The sequence below is a fragment of the Mirounga angustirostris genome, unplaced genomic scaffold (assembly GCF_029215605.1).
Source record: "Mirounga angustirostris isolate CCGP_5_RB_7025 unplaced genomic scaffold, mMirAng1.0.hap1 SCAF_9, whole genome shotgun sequence".
Classification (NCBI taxonomy): domain Eukaryota; kingdom Metazoa; phylum Chordata; class Mammalia; order Carnivora; family Phocidae; genus Mirounga; species Mirounga angustirostris.
In genome coordinates, this window is record NW_026991717.1 from 84,808,523 (window position 1) to 84,828,385 (window position 19,863).

Here is a 19,863-nt window from a genome sequence, read left to right on the forward strand (position 1 = left end):
TTAGGATTATACTAGACCAGGTGATCTCATGCTTTTTGTAGAAGTGTGGATCTGTACTTTGGCCTACACTGAAGGATTTTATAAGAGACTCACTTTTGAATTTATTGGGGGAAGGGGCTGTGGTTGGAAAACTATCCCCTCCATGACTGTGCATCCTCTCTATGACATCTGTTGGGTGTAAGGAAAATAGGTAATTCTCCTCATGACCTAGCTTATTGGTAGCTAGTGGAAAGTGTGAATCTTGAAAATCAACATATCTTCCTTTTTACAATGAGTTATCAAAAATTTCAAAACCAAATTTGTGAGAGCAATTACCAAGACCTTAGAATATGCATTTTCCTCATGAGCTAGCTCATTGGTAGCTGGTGGAAAGTGTGAATCTTGAAGCTCAGTGTTACCTTCCTCTTTACATTGAATTATCAAAACAGGTCAATGCCAAATTTGTGACTCACCCATAGCAACTATTAAGATCTTCAGACATGCATTTCTTGTTATTAATATTACTATTTTTCTGCTCATTTCCTTGTCATAGTCCCCTTAAATTATATATTTTTAATGCTTTTATTTGTACCTGTTTTATAACTTACCTTAAATTTTTCATAGACCAGGGCTTGGCTATAAATAAAATGAAATAGCCATCTCAACTCCAGTTCCACACCTTCCTTGCCTAACCATACATTTCATTTGACTTCTTAGAACGTTCTTTATCAAGCCTGATTAAATCATTAATCATGATGATGACAGCAACCACAATAAAAATAACTGTTGGTTTAGAGATTCTATGTGTGAGATTCTCGACATATTAACATGGGTCTCATTTAATCTTTAAGCCTCCTCTCAAGGCAGGTGTTATTTCCCCATTTTACAAAAGAGAAAAACAAGGCTCAGGAGGTTTAAAGTATTGCTCAAAGGTAACATCAGTAAGTGACAGACCCAAAACTGGAATTCTCCTAAGCTCCTTTTCTTTTCTCTGTGCCAGTTTGCCCACTCCTTGACATTATGTTCTTTCACTCTTTATTTTATTTTATTTTGTTTTGTTTTATTTGCTCTTTCACTCTTTAAAAGAGTCATCATTCTATGGCTTTGAACTGATACAATGACATGTACCAGTAAAACCCCAAGCCTTCGTTTCTCTAATAGAGATGGGGTATGGCGGGGGGTAGGATCTCTCAGCCATTTAACAGGACATTGTCCTGCCTCGCTAAATGAGTGAGCAGAACTCCACCATCATTCCTTCTCCTTTTTGAAAGAGGCATAAGCTACAGCTTAGACCAGAGGCAGAGATGGAAGTAGAAGAAGAAAGCAGACAAAATACAAAAAAGAAATATTTTGCTGGATTCCCAACGCAGGGCTAAAAAAGTGAGGTTGTGTTTTCATTAACTTGTAAGACAAGCCAGTTTGGCTAGATTTTAGCTGGGTAACAAGCAGAAACCTGTACTTTACTATTTTTTTAAAAGTTAGGTTTACTCAGAGGAGTAATTTATATATAATAAAATTTACCTCTTTAAAATGTAGGGGTTAAAATGTTGGATGAGTTTTGATCAATGTGTACATTTCCATAGCTACTATCATGCAAGATGCAGAATCTTACTATTACCCCAAAAAGTTTTCCTCCTGCTCTCTTGCAGTGAATCTCTTCCTCTTGACCCACTAATCCCTGACAAATATACAGTATTGCCTTTTTAGACTATCATATGAATGGAATCATACAGTATGTAATCTTTTGTGTGTGTCTTGTTTGACTTAGCACAATGCTTTTAGAATTCGTCTATGGTGTTGCAAATATCAATAGTTCATTCCTTTTTATTGCTGAGTAGAATACCATTGTGGATGGAATTCACATTTGTAGATATACCAAAGCTTGTTTACCTACTCACCAGTTGATGAACATTTGATTTGTGGCTTTTATGAATAAAGCTGTTATGAACATGTGCCTGCAGGTATTTATAGGAAAATACCCAGGAAAGGTATTACTGGATTGTATGATGAGTGGATGTTAACTAAACTGTTTTTCTTTTTTTTTTTAAAGATTTTATTTATTTATTTGACAGAGAGAGAGAGAGCACAGGTAGGCAGAGCGGCAGGCAGAGGGAGAGGAAGAAGCAGACTCCCCACTGAGCAAGGAGCCTGATGTGGGGCTCGATCCCAGGACCCTGGGATCATGACCTGAGCCGAAGGCAGACACTTAACGACTGAGCCACCCAGGCACCCCGGTGAACTGTTTTTCAAATGGCTAAATCTTTCTGTGTTCACAACAGCAATGGATGGGATTTCTAATTGTACCACATTCTTTTCTTTTTTTTAAGATTTTATTTATTTATTTGACAGGGAGAGACACAGAGAGAGAGGGAACACAGGTGGGGGAGAGGGAGAAGCAGGCTTCCTGCTGAGCAGGGAGCCCGATGTGAGGCTCAATCCCAGGACCCTGGGATCATGACCTGAGCCAAAGGCAGATGCTTAATGACTGAGCCACCCAGGCTCCCCTAATTGTACCACATTCTTGTATACACTTTCTATTGTCAATCTTATTGTAATTTTAATTTGCATTTCCCTAAACACTAATGATGTTGAGTACCTTTTCATATACTTATTTTCCATTCATGTCTTCTTTTGGTGAAATGTATATTAAAATCTTTTCCATTTTTTTGGATGGTTTGCCTTTTTATTATTGACTTATAAGTGCCCTTCTACTTAGGATACAAGTCCTTCATCAGACATATGCTTTGAAAACATTTTCTCTTAGTTTGTGGTTTTCCTTTTCTTTTCCTTAATAGTGTCTTTTAAAGGGGCGTTGTTAGTTTTGATGAAGTCGTTTAGAGTTTTTGCTCTTAAATGCGGGGCTATGATCCATTTCAAATTAGTTTTTGTGTATGAGGCAAGGTAAGGGCTGAGGTTCTTTTTTTTTTTCCCCCTGCATGTGGATGTCTAATTATTCCAATTGTTCTTTTAAGAAGCACCGCTTATTAAAAAATTGACACTTTCAGGGCGCCTGGGTGGCTCAGTCGTTAAGCGTCTGCCTTCGGCTCAGGTCATGATCCCAGGGTCCTGGGATCGAGTCCCACATCAGGCTCCCTGCTCGGCGGGAAGCCTGCTTCTCCCTCTCCCACTCCCCCTGCTTGTGTTCCTGCTCTCGCTATCTCTCTCTCTGTCAAATAAATAAATAAATTCTTAAAAAAAAATTGACACTTTCTTTCTTTCAATTACCTCAGCACCTTTGTCAAAAATCAACTGACCACATATATATGGATCTATTTCTGAGCTCTCTATTGATGTATATGTCTATTCTTACACTAATAGCATACTGTCTTTATTACTGTAACTTTACATTAAGTGTTGAAATCAGATATTAATGGATCTCACACCTTTGTACTCCTTTTCAAAACTGTTTTGGATATCTAGATGCTTTGCATTCCATATAAATTTTAGGATCTGCTTTTCAATTCCTAAAAAAGGACAGCCTCTGGGATTTTTATTGGGATTCATTGAAACTATTGATCAATCTGGGGAAGAACTTATATCTTAACAATATTTAGGCTTCCAATTCATAAACACAGTGTATAACTCTATTTAGGCCTTCTCTGTTTTTTTTTGTTGTTGTTGTTGTTTTCCCAGCAATATATAGCTTACAGGTCATGTGTGTAGTTTGTTAAAGTTATCTTTGAGAACTTCATTTTGATGCTATCATAAATGATATTTTTTACGTCAATTTCCAAGTGTTCACTGTACCTAGAAATAGAATTCATTTTTTATTTTTACTTTGTATCCTTCGACTTTGCTAAACTCACATAGCAGTTCAGTAATTGCTATAGTTACTTGGTATTTTCTATATAGATGATCATGTCTTCTACTAATAAAGATAGTTTGACTTCTTCCTTTCCAAAATATATGACTCTAAGGGGCGCCTGGCTGGTTCAGTCAGTAGGGCATGCGCCTCTTGATCTAGGAGTCATGAGTTCAAGCCCCATGTTGGGTGTAGAGATTACTTAAAAAAAAAAGAAAAAAAGAAAAATTGGGTCACCTGTCTGGCTCAGTCTGTAGAGTAGGCTTGATCTTAGGATCATGAGCCCCATGTTGGGCATAGAGCTTACTTAAAGAAAAAAACCCCCAAATATATGACTCATTTAATTTTATTGTCTTACTGCAGTGGCTAGGACTGCCAGTATAACTTTGACTAGAAGTGGCAAGAGTAGACAACCCTGCCCTATTCCCAGCCTTAGGGATAAAGCATTCATTATTTCACCATTAAGTATGATGTTATTTTTTTAAAGATTTTATTTATTTATTTGAGAGAGTGAGAGAGCAAGAGAGATTGAGAGAATGAATGGTGGGGAGGGGCAGAGGGGAAAGCAGACCCCCTGTGGAGCAGGGAGCCTGACGTGGAACTGGATCCCAGGACCCTGGGATCATGACCTGACCCGAAGGCAGATGCTTAACAGACTGAGCCACCCAGGCACCCAAGTATGATGTTAATGGTAGGCTTCCGTGGATGCCCTTTTTCAGGTGTGGATACTTCCTTCTATTGCTAGTTTATTTAAAGTTTCTATTATGAATGAATTTTGGACTTTATAAAATGTTTTTTTTTCCTGCCTCTTTTCGGATGATGGTATGAGTTTTCTTTTTCTTTTTAAAATTAATTAATTAATTAATATTTTTAGAGAGGGAGATAGGAGGGGCAGAGGGAGAGGGAGAGAGAGAATCCTAAGCAGGCTCCATGCCCAGTGTGGAGCCCGATATCAGGCTGGATCTCACAACCCTGAGATTATGATCTGAGCTGAAATCAAGAGTCAGATGCTTAACAGACTGAGCCACACAGGTGCCCCATAATTTTTCTTTTTAAGCTTGTTGATGTGGTAAATTATATTGATTGACTTTCAAATGTGAAGCCAATTTTGCATTATCTGTGATGAATCTTTTTATTTATTTATTTATTTATTTATTTATTTATTTATTTATTTAAGAGAGAGAGAATGAGAGACAGAGAGCATGAGAGGGAGGAGGGTCAGAGGGAGAAGCAGACTCCCTGCCGAGCAGGGAGCCCGATGCGGGACTCGATCCCGGGACTCCAGGATCATGACCTGAGCCGAAGGCAGTCGCTTAACCAACTGAGCCACCCAGGCGCCCGATCTGTGATGAATCTTATTTTATTGATGGCCCTGATGTATTATCATTTTTATGTATTACTGGATTCAACTTAATAATATTTTCTTGAGGCTTTGACATACCTATTTATGAGGATTTTGTTCAGTAGTGTTCTTGTAATGTCCGTGTCTGGTTTAGGTACAGGGTAATACTGGCCTCACAAAATGAGTTGGAGAGTATTTTTTCCTCTCCTATTTTCTGGAAGAGTTTGCAAAACCTGCATTTTTAAATTCATCTATTTCTATTCATTTTGCCCCTGAACTTCCAACCTCACCTCAGGTCCTCTGTACATGATCCTTTGAAGTACTTTAAAGTTCTCTTTGTGGGGGCGCCTGGGTGGCTCAGTCGTTAAGCGTCTGCCTTCGGCTCAGGTCATGATCCCAGGGTCCTGGGATCGAGCCCTGCATCGGGCTCCCTGCTCAGTGGAAAGCCTGCTTCTCCCTCTCCCACTCCCTCTGCTTGTGTTCCCTCTCTCTCTGTGTCTCTCTCTGTCAAATAAATAAATAAATAAATAAATAAATAAATAAATAAATAAATAAATAAATAAATCAATCTTTAAGTTCTCTTTGTGGAACCAAGAAGACAAGGAATTCCTATACATACAAGAAATTCAAATACCTTGAAAAGGCCGTGTGTGTGTGTGTGTGTGTGTGTGTTCCTGTGCTTCTCTCTAAGAGTTACTGTGTAACAGGAGAGAAAAAGGGAAGAGTGTTTTAAGCCTTGGAGGAAACTAACGTAAGTCACCATGTGTCACAGCCTCACGAGGACAATGGTTACTTATTATCAGAGGAGAAGGGCATTATATCAAAATCCACTCCTTTAAGCAAGATGAGGGCATGTAATGCCAAAGCAGATCCTTGCTTTCTGCTTTCTAAGTGTGGTTCCGTTGACTCATATTACCCTCCAGAGCCCTCTCCCTTGCAATCAAAAACTTTTCAGTGAGCCCAAACCCTTCAGGCCTGGAACAAACTTACTTTTGAACATGGGTTAAACACACAGGTGAGTTCTTAGAGAATCCATACGTTTTGCTATTGCCTCATAACCTGCCAGAGACCAGACAAGTGACAGGAAGCCATTGAAGAGGACAGAAGATGAAAAGGCCTTGTGTAAGTCTGGGACTTTACCCTCTTTCACCTTCCAGCTTTTCTCTCCATTGCAGAGAGGAAACTTCTGGAGGAAGGCTAATACAGGTGACATTCGCTTTTTGGAGATTTACTGGGGAGCACATGGGAGCCCAGCTGAGATTCCTGCAGGAGGAAAATTACTACACAAATGTACATTTTCACCCTTGCTTAATGAAGACAGAAGAGCAGAGAGAAGACTCAATAAGGACATGTGCCTTTAGCTCCATACTGGGGTATGTCTAAATCCTCTTCACCCGCAGGGACCAGCACCGGCCTTAGGGCCCAGACCATGGAAGGAGCATGCAAGTCAGAGGATTTGGTGTCCAGTCCCAGAGTGGCTCTCATCTGAGTCCAAGGAAGGTGTGTCCTGCCAGAGCAAGGGAATCTGGGTCTACTCAATTTTACCAATGAAAAGTGGGGTCCATCCTTTCTGTCTGGCATGTCTCTGCACATAGCAAGCTAGATCTTGATCCTGGATGATTTCCTGCCTGCTCCTGAAGAAAGGCAACTTTGTTCTCGAAGACATGGTTAAGGAAGATAGCTTTATTGGTCAAGGTTCTTGCAGAAAACAGATGGTGCACTCAAATTAGGACCACCCTCTAGGGCTAATCATAATGGGGCTCCATTACTGTCCTAAGTCTGAAGGGAAGAGAGGAAGACATGACTTGCAGAATCTAAATGGAGCAAACTGTATGAAGAGGGTCTCCTGACAAGAGCTGCTACCCCACAGGATGGTGGCCAGGGAATGATAGCCCCCCCACACCTCAGTCTCCTTCTGATGTTCCACACTGGTTGAACCAAAAGAGAAACCAGAGGGCCAGGAAGCAGGTTGATGTGGTCCACACAAGTGAGCTTCTTGGGGTCCAAAGCAGGGTATAAGAGGGTAGAAGAGAGTAGGGAATGAATCTGGAGGGACAATGGGAAGGCATCCAGTGAGTAGTTGTATACATCAGAGCCTTTCCCATACTCCCAGACCCTGTTGACAGAGCAACTGTATCTTTCCATGCCCTTCTTGACATCTATTCCCTAGGAGGAAACCTCCAAGGCTCACCATCTTTGGAGTAGAACCCAAAGGCCCATCACTGGGACCTGGCTCTTGCCACAGCAGCTGGGCCACCAGGGAGGACAGACTGGAAGAGCCTGTGAAACCTGCCAAAAGGTTCATGGCCAGAAGCCATGCTTTTTCCCCCAAAGAGAAGAAACAGGTCCCTGAAAAGGGCTGGTTGGCCATGAGTAAAGTTCAACCCTGTTCATTCCTGTTAACATCCTCTGGCGGCCAGGGGCACTGAAGGAAGTCAGTAGTCAGGAAAATTCCAAGACGCTTTTACTAAAAATAAAGTAAATAGCCATTTCTTACAAGATGCCCAGCCGCTAATTAGCTGCAGTACTTCTGTGCGAGGAGAGGCCCTTTGGCTACAGAATATGAATTTTAAAACTAAGCTCCCACCGAAGTGGCAATTAAGGGCTTTACCCAATCATAATAAACCTTAGTCTTCCTTTCCTAAGCAAGCTCCGCATCTTGCTGCCAGAGCAAACCCATCAGCTCATTCCTGGTTTCCTTCTTAAAACAGAGCAGGGCCATGACACTCCACAGAGCAAATACTCCCAGGCGGCTCTTTCCAGGCTCTTGGAGCAGCTCTCAGGGCCTGTTACAGTGTTGGCAGGGACACAGCAGACCCTAAGTGTCCTTCAGTCTCTGGTCTCGGCCCAGGCCTCCAGGACACTATCCGCTAAGGCCCGGCAGCCTGGTGGTTACGGACACAGGCTCCGCTACCACGGTCATGGTGTTTGCAGAAACAGAGCAAGAATCTATACTTTTCCTTCATGGCACTTTATGGAAGTTTGCAAGTGGACATGTAACAGTGACAGACATTTTTTTTTTTTTTTAGATTTTATTTGAGAGAGAGAATGAGAGAGAGAGAGAGCACATGAGGGGGGGAGGGTCAGAGGGAGAAGCAGACCCCCAGCTGAGCAGGGAGCCCGATGCAGGACTCGATCCCGGGACTCCAGGATCATGACCTGAGCCGAAGGCAGTCGCTTAACCAACTGAGCCACCCAGGCGCCCCCAGTGACAGACATTTTTACACTGTGTGTGTTCTCTGCCTCTACTCTGCCCCCTAAAGACAATCCTGGTGTTGTCCACTTGGCCTACTCCTTTCTCTTCCCTCTTGGGACCAGTGTGGGGAGCTCGTCATGAAGTCAGAACAGGAGTCGCAAGGTGGCACGCCTGCAGGGGCAGGGCAGGGCAGGGGGCAGCGGTGCAGGGAGAGTGCAGAAGCAGCAGAGAGCTGGGGCCTGTAAAGCAAAAGGATGTAAAGCCCTGAATTCAGCTCTGCCCAGCCAACAGTTGCTGGAATACAGGCACCCCCCCCTTGGACTGATCTAACCATTCTTCAAGGCAAAACCCAGATTTAGATTTCTGTACAAAATGTCTTGATTGTTGTGTTTTAGATAAAGTGTTCCATGATTGAGAGAGGTGATTTTAAAGATGTTCTGCTATGTGTTAATGGGCTGCCCATTTGGATGTTACCTTGAGAAACTGAATAAAGATTTTAATTCCTTCATGACATTTCCCCAGAGAAGACATGCTGATGGCCAACAGACACATGAAAAGATGCTCAACATCACTCATCATCAGGGAAATGCAAATCAAAACTACAATGAGATATCACCTCACACCTGTCAGAATGGCTAAAATCAAAAGCACAAGAAACAACAAGTGTTGGCGAGGATGTGGAGTAAAAGGAGCCCTCGTGCACTGTTTGTGGGAATGCAAACTGGTGCAGCCACTGTGGAAAACAGTATAGAGGTTCCTCAAAAAGCTAAAAATGGAATTACCACATGATCCAGTATTCCACTATGAGATATTTACCAAAAGAATGCAAAAACACTCGTTCAAAAAGGTGCAAGCCTATGTTTATTGCAGCATTATTTACAATAGCCAAATTTTGGAAGCAGCCCAGGTATCTATTGACAGATGAATGGATAAAGAAGATGTAGTATATATATGCAATGGGATACTACCCAGGCATCAAAAAGAATGAAATCTTGCCATTCGCAAAAACATGGATGGAATTAGAGCGTATAATGCTAAGCAAAACAAGTCAGTGAAAGACAAATACCATATGATTTCACTCATATGTAGAATTTAAGAAAGAAATGAGCAAAGGTTAAAAAAAAAAAGGAGAGAGAGACAAACCAAGAAACAGACTCTTAACTATAGAGAACAAACCGATGGTTACCAGAGGGCAGGTGGGTGGGGGGATGGGTGAAATAGGGGATGGGGATTAAAGAGTACACTAATCATGATGAAAATAAATAACTAACTAAATAAATAAAAATTTAAAAAAGATTTTAATTCTTTCAATTATTCTTTGGTTGGCTGACTGTGTTACTGTTTTGAGGTGACTGTGTCATGCAGAGCTGGTGGCTGTCAGCTTTCCCTGTGGATGACTCCCACTATGGGCTGTGGCCACTACCACATGGTGAGCCCCCTGAGGGCAGGATAAGGGCCTCTTTTGCTTCTATTTGCTAAATGAACGCCTCTGTCGTAGTCTTGGTTCTTTTCTCAAGAGGTACAAACTGAGTTTAAATTCACTTTCACTTTCCTCTGGGCCAATCAACATAATCAATCACAATATAATAAACAGAGTGGGAGAAAGCAGAGAAATCCACTGATTATGAAAGGAGAGTGGACTGCTCCTGGTGCTACAAGCTGGCTCCAGCTAGGCTGGTGTTCTAGGGACAGGAAGTAGCCTGAAGAAAACATATTTTGCCCCATTCCTTGAACCAGCTCTCTGTCAGCTCTCCCAGCAATTATTCATAGAGGACAAGTCATACTCTCCTCCCTTCACCCTTAGGAAGCATATTACTTATCAGTGCTATGTAAAAAAAACTATGCCAAAACTTAGTGATCTGAAACAGCGAAGTGTTTGTCTTTATTTCTGATTGTCAGGAATCTGGGCACAGCTTACCTGGGTGCCCCAACATCAGGTCTCTCGTGAGGCTGCAGTCATCTCAAGGCTCAACTGGGAGAGGATCCACTTCCAAGCTGATTTTCCTAGCTGTTGGCAAGTTTAGGTCCTTGCTGGCTGTTGGCCAGAAACATCGCTTCCTTGCCAAGTGTGTCTCTCCAAAGGGCAGCTCACAACATGGCAGAGGGCTTCCTTTGGAGCAAACTGGTGAGAGAGCAAGTCTTTTTTAACTTAATCTCAGTAGTGACATCCCATCACTTCTGCCCTAGTTTATTAGAAGTAAGTCACTAGGTGCATCCCATGCTCAAGGAGAAGGCCATCCATAGGGCTTGAATGCCAGGAGGTGGGAATCCTTGGAAGTTTTAATCTAGCCTTGAAACTCAGGGCAGTGATGCAGTGGTCATATTCTTCTGGACATAACTCAGGCTCATCTCTCTGAATAAGCTGAGGCATACACATAATTGTCCCCTATCAACCATCTTCCTACAAAAGCTGAACACTGATATAAGACACATGCATCATGGGCAAACACCGTATACCAATCCTGGGGAAAGTTGACTTATATTGTAGTTTGTTGAGGACAGTGAGTCTAAAACATAAATCCAGCTTATTTTCTCAACATTTTCCTGTGATCCTTGGGTTCAAATTCTGGTTCTGCCTTTTACTAGCTGTGTGACTTTGGGCAAGAAATTTCCCTAAAGTTCTATTTCCTCATCCATAAACTGGGGGTAATAACGGAATTCATGCCACTGGGTTTTGGGTGGGATTAAATAAAAAAGATTACACATATAAAGACCTAGCATTGTGCCTGGCACATGACGAGTACTGAAAAAAGTTTGGTGCCTGTCATTATCATTATCATTATTGTTCCATTACTTTTCTTTAACGTATTTTCTTTCAAACCTGCTGCTCCTAAAGCCTGGCTTGCTTCCCCTTAGGATTCATAAAAACTGGTCAATGCTAAAAACTCATGGACAGTGGTTTTTGTTGTTGTTGTTGTTTTGTTTTGTTTTTGTTTTTGTTTTTTTTTTTTTGGTAATGTTTGGAAATTATAATCATAGTCTTTGGAGATCTTATGTTGGTAGTTGGCTTCCATCAAAATGAGGCATCTCAGAAATAGAACCGGTTATCACAGAAGTTGGCAGGGAACAAAATGTTATAGATTGGGAGAAGTGAAGTGGATCTTTCTCCACATTTCACCTCTTTAATCTTTGCCCACATGTTGAATGGGTGTGTTCTGAGGGAATCTGTGCAGGGAAGGCGAATACTGTCTCAGATCCTCTCTCTGGGGTTGGAGGCCCCAAGTGTTTCAGAGGAAAGATGGCCCTTGGACACTTGCTCACCACTATTACATTCTGTGAGTGGAGTGGAGCAGAGTTGAACGTCTTTTACTGCTTGCCTCAGGCAGTATTAGTTGCATTCCAAAAGTTTATAAATAAATGAGTGGACATATGATCTATGAAATAATTGTTGACTTTTCCATGTGTTTTGAGAAGGAGCTAAGGAGGACAAAGGCACTTTTTTTTCCCCCTTTCTCTCGCAACTTTTTTTTTCTCCCCAAGAAGCCACAGAATTTTGACCCACTTCATATCCGCCTCCTGCCTCTGGTTTTGAAATCTGCAGGCTGATGGCTTGTTTGCTTGTTAGCATGAAAGGCTTGCGCTGGGTCTGTGCTTGCTTGTTAGTAAAGAACCAACAAGCATTGCAGTCCAAAGGTAATCACAGAATGAAATCACTTCCAGATGCCAAACCCCACTCCTGATGGTGAAAGCAGACTTTACAATTGCAGTGGACCAGGTATTCGATGGCTCTCACCCAATCCTATTAGGGTTTGAACATGCACACGTGTTCTCAACCTCCTTTTCTCCTGTTTTTTTTTTTTTTTTTTTTTTCCTTTTCTATCATCCCTTGCTTTCCTCAACTTGGATCAATTTTAATGTAAAGAGCAAACAAAGCTGGATATAACCCAGTCTCAGTTCTCCCCTAAGCATCTCAGCTGCTGTTGTCCTGGGATCTATTAGATGATGATAGCTCCCTGTTAGAGCTGTAGCCACTAGAGAGAAGCCACTAGCTTCTTCCAGCTCCATCCTCACAGGCTCCTAGAAAGCCTGTCCCAGGCAAAGGGCACACACAAAGGACACTGGTCCTTGGGAAGTTGGTAACGTTGTGACCAGAGGGATTGTCCCACCTGCAGAAAAAGGATCACTGCCCATACTCAAATTAGAATTGATACAGAAATGAGACAGGCTATCGTAGCTGGAACTCACATTGGTGGAATATGTGGGGCTCGGCGGTGACATGGGACACCTGTCCTTTGGATCCCTACATGCTGAGATGTGTCAGCTCCTCACAGAGAGTGTGAGAAAAGAAGAAGGAAAGAAGATAGAGAAGGAGAGACGGAGAAAGTACGGTTAGAGGAAGAAAAGGACTTAATACCAAAAGAACATTTTTAGAGGTCTTTGATTACAGTATGGAAGTCTGAGAAAGAATAGGATCAAAAGGACTTTCAAAAGAGGAATGCATCATAGACCTATTGATTCTCTCCCCTCACAAAGTGAGTACCATGAAATCCAATTTCAGGTCCCCTCTCTCAGACCAGTCCCTGGAAGGGATTCTTACACTAATGTAAGAATCTTTCCTTCATTTGCTTATTAGTCTCCTTCACCAAAGTTCCTATGGTAGATAGACATGGCCATTTGTGAAGATAAGAGTCAGTACGATTTAATCACGTACATGAAGATAAAATGCAAATAAAACATTTGTATACAGCCAGTAGGAAGGCTTTAAAAAAAAAAAAGTCTCTCAATTCGCTTATGTATAGTTAGTATACTTATTAAGTTATTACTTCCCTTGTGAATAATTCATTAAATTTTAAATGCAACACAAATGTATTTCTTCCCAGGCAGAATAGCATATAGCTCTCACTCAACCGTTTATTCCCAGATGTTTATATCCACAGGGTCCAAGAACTCCATAAAACTAGAATAATAGCACATTGAAAATATCTGGCCACAACCCATAAACGAACGTGCATAATAAAACTGCTCTCACCCCTCAAACCTCCTTCCAATGCAAACCTTCCAAATGTTTCAAAGTAATTTTCCAAAGGTGTAGTGGGGGTAGATACCCCAAATCTTATATTCTCATGTCACTGCGACATGGGTTCAAGATCAGATGGAAGAAGTACAAGTATCCAGCACCTTTAAAAAGAATCTCTTAAAAGTGAACCCAGGAATAAATATAATTTTTAAAATTTTTTTAAAAGATTTTATTTGTTTATTTGACAGAGAGAGAGACAGTGAGAGAGGGAACACAAGTAGGGGGAGTGGGAGAGGGAGAAGCAGGCTTCCCGTGGAACAGGGAGCCCGATGCGGGGCTCGATCCCAGGACCGTGGGATCATGACCTGAGCTGAAAGCAGACGCTTAACCGAATGAGCCACTCAGGTGCCCCGGAAAAAAAAAAATTTTTTTTAAATGGCTGGTGAACAGTTTGTTTTATTTTAAGGAAAAATAAAAAGGTTGGGTATGTGTGTATGGGAGCATATGCCCAAAGTGATGAATGTATTCTCCAAATGGCCAGATTTTCACCATCCTGTTAACATCTATGCAACTCCTGTTTCTCCAACCATTTGCTAATGCTGAGGGTTTTTTTTTTTTTCTATTTGGTTTTGGAAATATAAATTATTTTATATCAGCCTTTCAAACGGCCTCTCATCTTAGATACATAATTCTTTATGCCAGATGATAGCAAAATTTCCTAGTTCATTTCTTTCTAGATTCCTGTTAGAAATAAGAGGCATCCAAAATACTGACCAGTTAGATGTCTAGTCAGTAAGTATCATTTACTAAGAGGATAGAATTAGGGATATGAAGGGGAAAACACTGCTTCTGTATCAAGGGAGGGCATAGGGCAATGATAGGAAATTGGTCAGTGTGATATAAACGGGAGGAAGATAAAACATATCCCATGTGCATAACACACCACGGCTATTCAGAGAAGTATGAATAGAAATACACTCAGGGAGCTGGGAAAGATGAAGGACTTATGTCTGGCAGTGGAATAAGGCAGGCAATGGACAGGGAAGGGGTGTTGTAGAAACAAAACTGTATTTGAAGTCAGAAAGTCTAGGGTCAAGTTTGGCTTTTCCTCTTGGTAATCATGTGGCTTGGGCTTTCCTCATCCATAAAGCTGAGATAATCACTTCTACCTTGGATGGTTGCTGAAGAGACCAAGGGAGCTAAGAGGCTTTCCAAGTTGTAAAGTATCAAACATGCCTGCCTTATCAGAGGGGGTGAAGTTGCATAAAGAGGGCACCTGGATGGCTGGCTCAGTCAGAAGAGCATCTGACTCTTGATCTCGGAGTTGTGAGTTTGAGCCCCACATTGGGTGTAGAGATTACTAAAAATAAATAAACTTAAAAAACAGTTGCATAAAGCGTTAGACAGCTGATGAAATGAAAACACCCCAGAACCCAGCTTCACCCTTATTTATGCCCAACACCTGCTTGAGGGATGCTTTCTATCTCATTCCTTTATCTGGTAAATGAGGATTGCAGTATTTGTCTTATGTGGTTTTTTCATGATCAAACGAGAGTCTAAAAACAGGAGATGTATTAGGGGTGAGGCACTATTCAAATTGAAGGCATTGTCACACTTTGGTAAAACCCAACCCATGCTCATCCATCCATTCATTGATTTTACAGTCTTTGAGCATTAAACTATGCTAGACTCTGCCACACCCTAGGAATGCTAATGGCGAAGAAGACAGACCTGACCTTGTCCTCTTGGAACCGACAGTCAAGTCTGTTAACAAGTCACTTGCGAAACGAACTAGGTAAGCCGACTTTTTGAAACCACATATATTTACAGCATTTCACCATACTTACCCTTTAACACAAAAACACAGAATCAAGGGCGCCTGGGTGGCTCAGTTGGTTAAGCGACTGCCTTGGGCTCAGGTCATGATCCTGGAGTCCCTGGATCGAGTCCCGCATCGGGCTCCCTGCTCGGCGGGGAGTCTGCTACTCCCTCTCCCGCTCCTCCCTCTTGTGCTCTCACTCCCTCTCTCAAATAAATAAATAAAATCTTTAAAAAAAAAAACCAACACAGAATCAAGAGAGTTTTTTTTTAAGACGTTATTTATTTATTTGAGAGCGCGCGCGCGCACGTGCACAAGTGGGGGAGGAGGGGCAGAGCGAGCGGGACAAGCAGACTCTGTGCTGAGCAGGGAGCCCGACGGGGGGCTCATGACCTGAGCCGAAGGCAGACGCTTAACGACTGAGCCACCCAAACACCCCATCGAGAAAGTTTAGTGGAAAAATAACTGGATGAGAAATTAGGAGAGGAAGGTTCAGTTTCAGACCTCAGGCACATCACTCAAAGTCGTTGTACCCCTGTTTTTCCATCAGTGAGAATGGGCTAGCACAAATCCTATGCGCTTCAAAGGCGTTTCTTAAGCGGATAGGTGCCCTTGTTCTAAATTTGATAGATTAAAAAGATACTGCAAGGTGGGATACTAGACAATTGGTCTGATTTCTTCCACAAGTCAATGGCATGAAGAAGTGAGAGTAGTAGAGGATGCTTGGGAGATACAACAACCAGATAATGTGTAGACTTTGGGTTAAACGACCACCTGTCGCAGACATTTTTGAGATAATCATGGAAATTTGAATATTCCCTGAGTTTTGGATGATACTAAGGATAATTTTTGTTATGTATGATAATAGCAACATGAGTTTATAAGACATGTCCCATGCTTTTTTGGCATATGTAGAAATGAAATGACTTAATGTCTGACTGCTATAAAATAAAATACTAGGGGAGGTGGGTGGGGGGATGGATTAAATAGGTGATGGGGATGAAGGAGTGCACTTGCTGTGATGAGCACCGGGTGTAGTATGGATGTTTGGAATCACTATATTGTACACCTGAAACTAATATTACACTGTACATTAACCAACTGGAATTTAAATAAAAACTTAAGGAAATAAAATACTAAATAACAAAAGGATAATTACATAACAAACAAACACGTGCATATAAAGACACATCTTACAGCCATATCTTAAGGCCAGCATTACTCACGCTTTTTCCCCCCCTCTCTTCTGATACACAAAATAGGTTACAAAAACTCTTCAAAGTGGAAACACTTTTCCTAATTACTTGAGTTTATTTTGGGGTGGGGAAAGAACATAGGAAAGGAAGCTTCTAAACTTATTTCTGTATAATAGGTGTCATTAAACTCATAGAGGCTAGACTCGAACTGCCTAAGGACACTTGGGTGCTTCTGGCCCTATGCCTGGCTTCAGTATGGTTGCAAAGTTGGGGGTGGGTGGATAAGTGGGTAGAAGGAGGTAAAGGTAGTCAAATCCTTCCACAAATGATTTGGTGCTTTCAGACTCAGTAGATCTAAATCAGTAAGGCAGATGTTTTAGTTTGGCTACTTCAACTAGGCCTGTGTCTCTGCTTCCCTAGGGCAGACTGGCTAGCAATGTGTGACTTGCAGTGTCTTTAAACTGTCACTACTCAAAGTGTAGTTCTCAGACCAACAGTAGTGACATCACCTGGGAGCTTGTCAGAGCTGCATGAGGTCTGATCCAGCCCAGACTTACTGAATCAGAATCTACATTTTAACAAGATCCCCAGCTGACTTACACGGTCATTAAAGTTTGAGAATCGAAGACTTAGATAGTCATCAAAAAGAGTAACTACAAAGGACAATGCCATTATTATCATTTGTGTGAAAGTCTGGAGAAATGAAGCAACTTGCAACGGGCTAATTTCAGAAGAGCATTTGGTCTTGAAATAGTCACAGCGTGAAAAAGCGTGCCTTACGTGCACAATTTCCCCAAGTCACCCACCCAGATCTGCAGACATATCAGCCTGGTGGACATCAAACCACCTCAGTGTTAGTTACCTCCACTCCAGGTTTCCTTCTTTCTTTCAGTGTCAGCAATCACTGACTCCTCTGAAAATGTGAAGGTACAAGACAACAATTCTAATAGTCTCTCAAAGCCTTATCTCTCTGTAAACTTAGAATTAACCCAGAGGTGTTCTTAAAATATCCTGATCTTGATATATTCAACCTTTCCTAATAATGATTTTTATACTCTCCAGTGGTCAAAACTGTGTTTCTTAAATATTTTGTTTTCTGCATTGTTGCAGCCTGAGAGCACGTAAAGGAGAAGAAGGGGCCAAGGTTGTCACGCACTCAGCAATAATTCCCCCACCTCAATACTGGCTCGACCACCATCACTGCTTTCTCCTTCACTCACCACCTCTGGGCATTTTACAGAATACTCCCCTTGGCAGCACAGCTCCTCCCCGACTTTTTGCTAAAGAGTCTGGCTCTGGGGATCCCCCAGGCTTGATGTACTAAAGGGATGGCCCTCTCTGTACCAAACCAGATGATCAGATTTCACTTATTCTGCTAAGTTCCATTGTTATTCTTTATCTAGTGACATTTACTAAATTAACCAGAGAGCTTCCAGCTCTCTACTCCACTTAAGACTGCTTAAAGGACTTTTCCAGTCCTGTCTCTCCATATTAAAATGGGTGAAGCACACTACAAGTAGAACTAATGCCAAAAGTTCAAAATTGATAACAATGCAAACCTGATCATTTGTATTATAGGAGAAAGCACTCCCCCTTTTAAAATGCCTCAAGTCTTTTGTCTTCTGTGGTCCTGGGAATCTGGAGGTTCGAATGGTGAGTATAATAGGAACATCCTAGGCGCCATAACAGCCCCATAAATATCTCCTCAGCAGAGCTGTGCATCTCCCTCTGGACTCGAAGAGCTTTCTTTGAAGTCCCTGGGCAGAAGTTGTGCACGTGGAAGAGGTATGCAACTTATTATTATCATTATTCACCACTGCTTTAGAAGCTTTTAAGTAATACTAGATTTATCACATTTTTCTTACAGCAAATTTTAGTTTCATCTAGTGTTTCTTCTGAAGCCTAAACCAATAAACCGGTTTGTCTTTGTAGTTGATCTGCCACAGTAGTTCCCGTATTTTTCTGCCAAGAAGCCCTTTTGGAATCCGATTAAATGGGTAACATGACATTTATAGTCACAGAGACTAGAATACCTGGAAGGAGGCCCAGAACTTACCCAGTCTCTTGGGGACCCTCTGGTAGACCTTGTTGTTGGACAGATCTAACGCAGAGCCGACCTTTAGCTACTGGCCCCTCCTGAGGTCTACTCTCATCTGGAGCAGCCCCCTTAGACTGCACTGCCTAGGACTGTACATAGTAGTGCTCAGGAAATATTTCATATTCTTGATTTGATGTTGCAGAGGTGCTCACGCAAAGTCAGTGCACCTGTAAACAGTTTGCATTGCACTGCATCATAAGGGAGGAGAATTACGGACCAACTGAAAACTTCCATTCCTGTTTGATTTATACTCTTGCTCCCTATCTCTATGGGACAAAGCATTATTTTCTTCTTTAAAATGCACACACAAACACACAAACACACACCTTGTCCTCTTTATCATTACAAAAGTAAAGGATAGGGGTGCCTGGGTGGCTCAGTCGTTAAGCGTCTGCCTTCTGCTCAGGTCATGATCTCAGGATCCTGGGATCTAGCCCCGCATCTGGCTCCCGGCTCCGCGGGAGGTCTGCCTCTCCCCCTGCTTGTGTTCCCTCTCTCACTATCTCTCTCTCTCTGTCAAATAAATAAATAAAATCTTAAAAAAAAAAAAGTAAAATATACTCATTGTAAAAAAAAAATTTAATAAACATAAATAAGCATTTTCCTCTACCCAGCATGACTAGTGTTATGTTTTGGTCACACTATCATTCCAGTATTTATGTGTGTGTGTGTGTGCGTGTGTACATACTGTTTTGTACTTTTCAGTTAACAATGTGTCTTGCATTTCTGCACACATCTACCCACTCTGTCTCCAAATGCCCCACTGAGATGATTTAAAAAAAAAAAAAAGGTTAGTTTTAAAATTTAAACCATTACAGCAGTGGAAAACAAGACTAAGAGTCTTCAGTGAGTCAGAAAATGTGAAGGATTCAAATCAATAGAACAACAAAGTATCCAGGAAGTGAAGTTTCAGTAGAGGTGACAGGAGCCCAAACTCTAGAGATGAAGGCTGACTTTTGCCGAGGAGTCCTCCAGATGATTCTAGCTACCAATTTATAAATTAGTCTGAGATGTTAAAGAACTGCATTTGGGAGAGCTGGGGCAAGTGGGGCCCACTCTCTCTTCCTCTGAAAGAAAAGCAACACCAAGTTTGAGATAAATCTGGACTCACACACCAGCTCAGGAAAAGAGGCAGAGCCACCCAGAACTGAATAACCCTGAAGACCTCAACCCCAGAGCAAAGCCCTCCTGACTTTGGCAATTGTCAAGGAACTCAAGCCTGACAGCAGACTCACAGTGACACCATGGAACTCCAGGAGGCAATGAGCAGCATTTCCAAAGTTCTGAGGGGAAACTATTTTGAACCCCGTTTTCTATACCCAGCCAAATTTCCAGTGCAAGGGCTAAAAGAAGGCACTTGCAGACACATAAGATTTCAGTTAAGTTTAGTAACCACACATTCAGTAAGAAAAAATTACTTCAGAAGTAACCCAGAAAAATCTAAAAGTAAGTCAAGAAAGAAGAAAAGACGAGA